This window comes from Eumetopias jubatus, unplaced genomic scaffold (genome assembly GCF_037043125.1).
Source record: "Eumetopias jubatus isolate StellerSeaLion01/CBP00866 unplaced genomic scaffold, mEumJub1_p1.0 scaffold_1, whole genome shotgun sequence".
NCBI lineage: Eukaryota > Metazoa > Chordata > Mammalia > Carnivora > Otariidae > Eumetopias > Eumetopias jubatus.
The window spans coordinates 162293748-162299798 of NW_028274807.1; the positions used below are offsets into that span (position 1 = coordinate 162293748).

At 45.2% G+C, this 6051-nt stretch overlaps 1 pseudogene; it reads left to right on the forward strand.

The window, feature by feature from the left end:
• Positions 1 to 1349: 1349 nt before the first annotated feature.
• LOC114207753 (large ribosomal subunit protein eL43 pseudogene) lies at positions 1350 to 1695 on the forward strand (annotated as a pseudogene).
• The last annotated feature ends 4356 nt before the right edge of the window (positions 1696 to 6051 follow it).

Consider the following 6051-nt stretch of genomic DNA (forward strand, 5'->3'; position numbering starts at 1 on the left):
GTCCCAGGATTGAGCCCTGCATCAGGCTCCCTGCTCGGCGGGGAGCCAGCTTCTCCCTCTGCTGCTCACCTTGCTCACTCTCTCTTGCTCACTCTCTCAAATACATAAATAAAATCTTTAAAAGAGAAAAAAGAAGGAAATCCTATCACATGTTACGACATGGATGAGCCTTGAAGACAATATGCTCAGTGAAATAAACCAGTCACAAAAGGACAAATACCATATTATTCCATTTCCATGAGGTCCCTAGAGTGATCAAATTAATACAGAAAGTAGAATGGTGGTTTATCAGGGATATGGGGAGAGGGGTGATGGGAGTTGCTTTTGATGGGTAGAGAGTTTTGGATTTGTAAGATAAAAATTCTGGAGTTCTGTTGTATGACAATGTGAATATATTTAACACTACTGAACTATAAACTTCAAAATATTTATGATTAATTTTGTTATTTTTTTAACCACAATTAAAAGAAAAACTGAGATGCTGGTGGCCAAACCTTGTTAAATTTTAGAATGCTTCCCCTCCTCTCCTCTGTTGCCAAGTCATTCCTACGTTTTTATTGAATTTGCCATGTCAAGGCATGGACATGGATGGGTTATAAGTCTCTGGTGTAGGTTGTATCAGTTAGGAGTGCTTTTCAGGCAGAAATAACAAAAGTCCACTTCTTGATGGCTTAAAGACAAGGGTTTATTTTCTTCCTGCTACTAGAGGTAAGCAGTTGCTGGCAGTGAGTCAGCTCTTCTTATCTTTGAATGCCATTTAATCCTCAGTAATCCTGCAGCCTTCAGCGTAGGCCTCCTTGGCCAGAACCGTGTGCAGTAGAGCCTGGGGAAAGGAAGGAGTCACCTAGTCAAGGCTCATTGCTGCCCTGAACAAAGCTGGGGTGTTGTCAGCAAGGGGCAAGAGAAGGGAATGTTGAGTAGACCCCTGCGAGGTCTGCCTCATAGGACCAGAGATATCATATAGGCTAGGTTCAAATGTCACCTCCTCAGAGATGACATTTGACCCCACTCACATATTTATTGTCTGTCCCTCCCAATAGTGGGTTAGGTCTTGGAAGGCAGATTCTTATCTGTCTTGTTCACTCCTGTATCCCCCAGTGCCTGGCATGTAGTAGGTGCTCAATAAATATTTGTTGAAAATAAGATCAGTGTGGCCTAAATTTGAATAACAGGCTTTCTCTCTCTCTTTTTTTGGAAATGACAAAATGATAATAAAGTTCATCTGGAAAAATATGTATGTGAAAAATGGCCAAGATCATTCTGAAAAAGAAGAGTAATGATGGGGTGAGCTATGTTAAACCAGGGTTTGGGGGAAAATAAGAAATAGCTGGAGTCCTCTCTGGGCTCGGACCTAGTTTGCAGTGATATGGCTAAACGCACCAAGAAGGTCGGAATCGTGGGTAAATACGGGACCCGTTATGGTGCCTCCCTCAGGAAAATGGTGAAGAGGATTGAAATAAGCCAGCACGCCAAGTACACTTGCTCCTTCTGTGGCAAAACAAAGATGAAAAGACGAGCTGTGGGGATCTGGCATTGTGGCTCCTGCATGAAAACCATCGCTGGTGGCGCTTGGACCTACAACACCACTTCTGCTGTCACAGTAAAGTCGGCTATCAGAAGACTGAAGGAGTTGAAAGACCAGTAGAAGCTTCACCATTTGAAACATTACTAGCCTATAATAAATGGGTTAATTTATGTAACAACAACAACAAAAAGAAATAGCTGGAGAAGTCAGTGGAGTGCTGTAGAGTGGTAGTTCCCAGGCCTGGCTCCACATTAGGACCCCCTACGTGCTTCTAAAAAAAAGCAGATGAATAAAACAAAGCAATACTTGGGCCCTACTCCCCTAGAGGTTCTGATCCGATGGGTGGGATCTGGGTATTGGTGTTTTCTTAAATGCCTCCCGATGACTCCAGTGTGCAAGGAGGACCGAGAACCACAGTGCTAGATGGTCCCGAAGCAGGTTCGAAGCCATTAGAACATGAAAGTTAGGATAAAGTGGTAAGAGGTGAATTTATGGTAAAGAAATTTCAAATGGGTGGTGTCCAGACAGGTTCTTCAATTAAAGATGTTGAGATGATTACTTGACCATCTAGAAAGAACACTGGATCTTTATTCCTGGCACCAGAATAAGCCCCACAGGGATCCAAGTTTTAAATGTTACAAAACAAGAGGGAGGAAGGGTGAAAACCATGAAGTTATGGATAACTTTATAATTGTGGTGGGAAAGCTGGTTATAAGCTTAAAAAGAAAAGGTTAGTAACTTTGAAAACAAAAAAATTTGATGCCTGAATGTCATAAAATACCATAAATGAAGTCAAAAGACAAGTGACAAACTGGAAAAAATGTTTACAATATGCGTGCCAGACAACAGACTACATTTTCTTAACAAATCAATAGTATGATTCTGACACCAGTTCTAATTCTGTTCATCACAATTCTGAGACACCAGCTGTGGGTCCTACAGTTCAACTCAATTCTGACACTCTTTACCCAGAGAGAGCCTCAGATCTCACAGGCTCAGTCCCACAAGACTGCCCCCTCTTTAGATGCCAATTCCAAGTCCAGGCTGTCACCTGTCTTCTGATAGACTGGCTAGAAATCAGAGGTTCCCATGACCCCTCCTCGTGTTTGATTGATTTGCTAGAGCAGCTCACAGAACTCAGGAAATTTTCCTTACTAGGTTACTCGGTTATTCTAAGAGGACATAACTCAGGAACAACCAGATGGAAGAGATGGACAGGGCAAGGGATGGGGAAGGTGTGAGGAGCTTCCATATCCTCCTCCCCAGGTGCCACTCTCCCCAAATTTCCACATGTTCATGTGCCCAGAAACCCTACAAACCTCATCCTTTTGGGCTTTTATGAGGCTTCATTATCTAGGCATGACTGATTAAATCTATCTGTTCATCGGTGACTGAACACAATCTCTGGCCCCTTTTTCCTCCTTAGAGGTAAGGGGTGGGCCTAAAAGTTTCAACCCTCTAATCACATGGATCCCTTGGCAACCAGCTCCCACTCATAGGTGCTTTCCAAAAGTACCCTCATGAACATAACAAAAGACATCTTTTATGGTTCTCATTGCTTAGAAATTCCAAGGGTTTCAGGAGCTTGGTGCCAGGAAAGGGATGAAGACCAAATATGTATTTTGTATTATAAATCACAACATCACAAATAGAAAATGTTCAAACAACCTAACAGTAAAATAGGCGATGGATTTGAACAGGCAACTCTTGAAGATGTTCAACCTCACTTGAAATGAAAAGAAACTCCTGTTAAAACAACACAGTCCTAGGTATGTGTCCAAGAGAAATGAAATCATACAAGTGCACAGAAACATGTACGCTCAAGTTCACAGCAGCATTATTCACAAGAGCTAAAAAGTGGAAATGACCCAAGTGTCCATCCTCTGATGATGAATGGATAAACAAAATGGGGTCTATCCCAATGGTGGAATATTCTGCCATAAAAAGGAATGAAGTGCTGACAGAGGCTACAACATGGAAAACCCTTGCAAACATTACGCTAAGTGAAGTCAGACACAAAAGACCATATAGGATATGATTTCATTTTTATGAAATGTCCCCAATAGGTAAATCTATCAATGCAGAGAGTGGATTGGTGGTTGCTAGGGGCTGGGGAAGAGAGGAAATGGGACAGTGACTATTAATGGTAATGGTTTCTTTGTGGAATGATGAAAATGCTCTCAAATTGATTATGCTGATGGTTGCTCAACCCTAAATACACTAAAAACTATTCAAGTGTACACTTTAAGTGGGTGAATTGTAGAGCATGGGAATTATATTTCAATAAAGCTGTTGAAAAACACTGAGATAGGACTTTTCACTCCTCCGTTTGACAAAATTAGTAACAGTGTAGGTGGACAGGCCTTTCATATATTGTTGATACACGTGTAAATTGATGCCATCCTTTGGAAGAGCATTTTGGCAATTTCTACCAGAATTAAAAATGCATATATCCTTTGACCACGTGCTTCCATGTTAACTGGCCCTACGTAAATATTTATAGTGCATCCAGGTACACCAAGGAGCTGCTGGGGCACTGTAGGAACAAAGAAACTGGAAATTGATATACATCAACAGAGAACACACTCAGACAATGCAAAGAAGCATGGCCATTAAAAAGAAGACAGTAGCTTAGGCCCCTGTTGATGTGGAAGGATCTGCAGAGATGTGTTTTAGGTGGGAAACTGGCAAGGCACGAAAACAGTGGGCAGAGTGATTCTCTTTTTATCAGCCAAAGCCAGTCTACCAAAGTATTCAGGAAAGAAATGCAAAGCATGATCATGTCCGGGGAGAGGGACTGAGATAGAAAAGGAGGTTTTAGTTTTCATTTTGTAATCTTTTGGGACTGTTTGAATTTTCTAAATGTGGGCCTGCATTAACTTTATTTTTGAAACTCCACCGGGATTATCCGTGTGGCCGTATTTTGAGTCATTTTCATTTTCTTTATGCTTTCCTGTATTGAAAATCTTTTATAATCTTTGGCATTCCAGAAATGTGTGTGATGGGTGTGTGTGTGTGTGTGTGTGTGTGTCTGTGTGTGTGTGTGTGATACACTGCTGTTCCCCTAAGAGGACCCTCACAGAGCTCATGACCTCCCTCTCCAGGCCTTGGGTTCCCATCCTCAGGGAAAGGCAGTAGGACGGGCTGGGGAGGCATGGCGGGGAGGGGGCACTTCACTGAGCATTGGCTAAGCCTCTCTCCAGAGACAGCTCCCACCTTCTCTTCATCCTGCCCCTGTGGTATGAAGCCAGCTCACAGTGCGCGCGGAGGCTCAGGTGAGGAGGCCGGGACAGAGAATAGAGTCCACTCCTCTGAAACAGCAAAGTGCACGCACAGGAATGGGTCCAACAGGATGCTCAGTTGATGTGGAAGGAGCCGGGCCAGAGCCTAAATTCTAAATGAGGGCAGCAGGGGCCTCTGAAGGCTGGTGTCCAGAGGGCCCAGCCCCTGAAAGCCACCGCGGCCTAGAGCCGCACTTGCGCGTGTAGGCATGTGCCTACGTGTCTGGGAGGGAGGGGTTCTGGGATCTGTGTTCCTACATGCGTTAGTGGGCTTACCCATCTGCTTTTCGTGCATGTGGCAGAAGCAGCCTTACTGTGCAGCTCCGGGGCCCTTGCTTACACAGGCCCCCTCCAAGGCTCTGTCTCTAATTTGTATTTAGAGTTTTGGCCTTCCTTTTTTGAAAACCAGTTCCCCTCCCGCACTGTATAAACATCGGGCCCAACAAAACGTGGATCTGCCCTGGCATATTTATATATATTGTATGTCCCATGTTCATCATGACTATGTCTCTGTCTCCCTTCCTTTGTCCCCCCTCCTTCCTGCTTTCCTTCTCTCCTTTCTTCCTTCAATATTTGTGTTCTAGGAACTTGCCCTTTTGGGACAGAGGGACAGCGATGAAGGAGACAATCCATTCCAGAGAGGTTCAGGGGTCCATGGGAGCATATTGTGGGCCATCCTCCTTCCTTCAGCTCACCTCATGAAAAAACTGGGGTGATGACAGCAACACCTCCTAGGATTTGGTTGCGAGAATCCAGGGCCATCATGCAATCAAGTGACAGGCACTTGGAGGGCACTGTTCAAACGTCTGTGCCCTTCCCCTTCACGGTGGCCCACTCTGTCACGCGCATGGGAGCTCTCACGGAGCCACCAGGGATCCCAGCTACCCTGTTCCTGGCAGCCCTCGGGTCAGCTTCTTGTTTGGCTGGAGGGGACAGCTGGGCCAACAGAGGGGCCCATTGTCTCTGTATTCTGCGGCTCTATTGTTGGAGCCTAGTCCCAGGGTCCAGCCCCAAGGCACTCCCAGCTGTCGCTAGGGCGTGTCTTGATCCGGGTGGGAGGGACAGGGAGAGAGCACGGATACCTGGCTGTACCCCTAAGATTGGATCTCCAGCCCGGCTCCACTGACGAGGAAACTGAGGCTCAGAGAGCCCAAATGACGTGTGGGTTGTTTGTCTCACCTTGGGGTCGCCAAAGATGGGGCGGGGAGGGCACGCGCGTGGCCTCAAGTCGGAGAGGTCATGGAT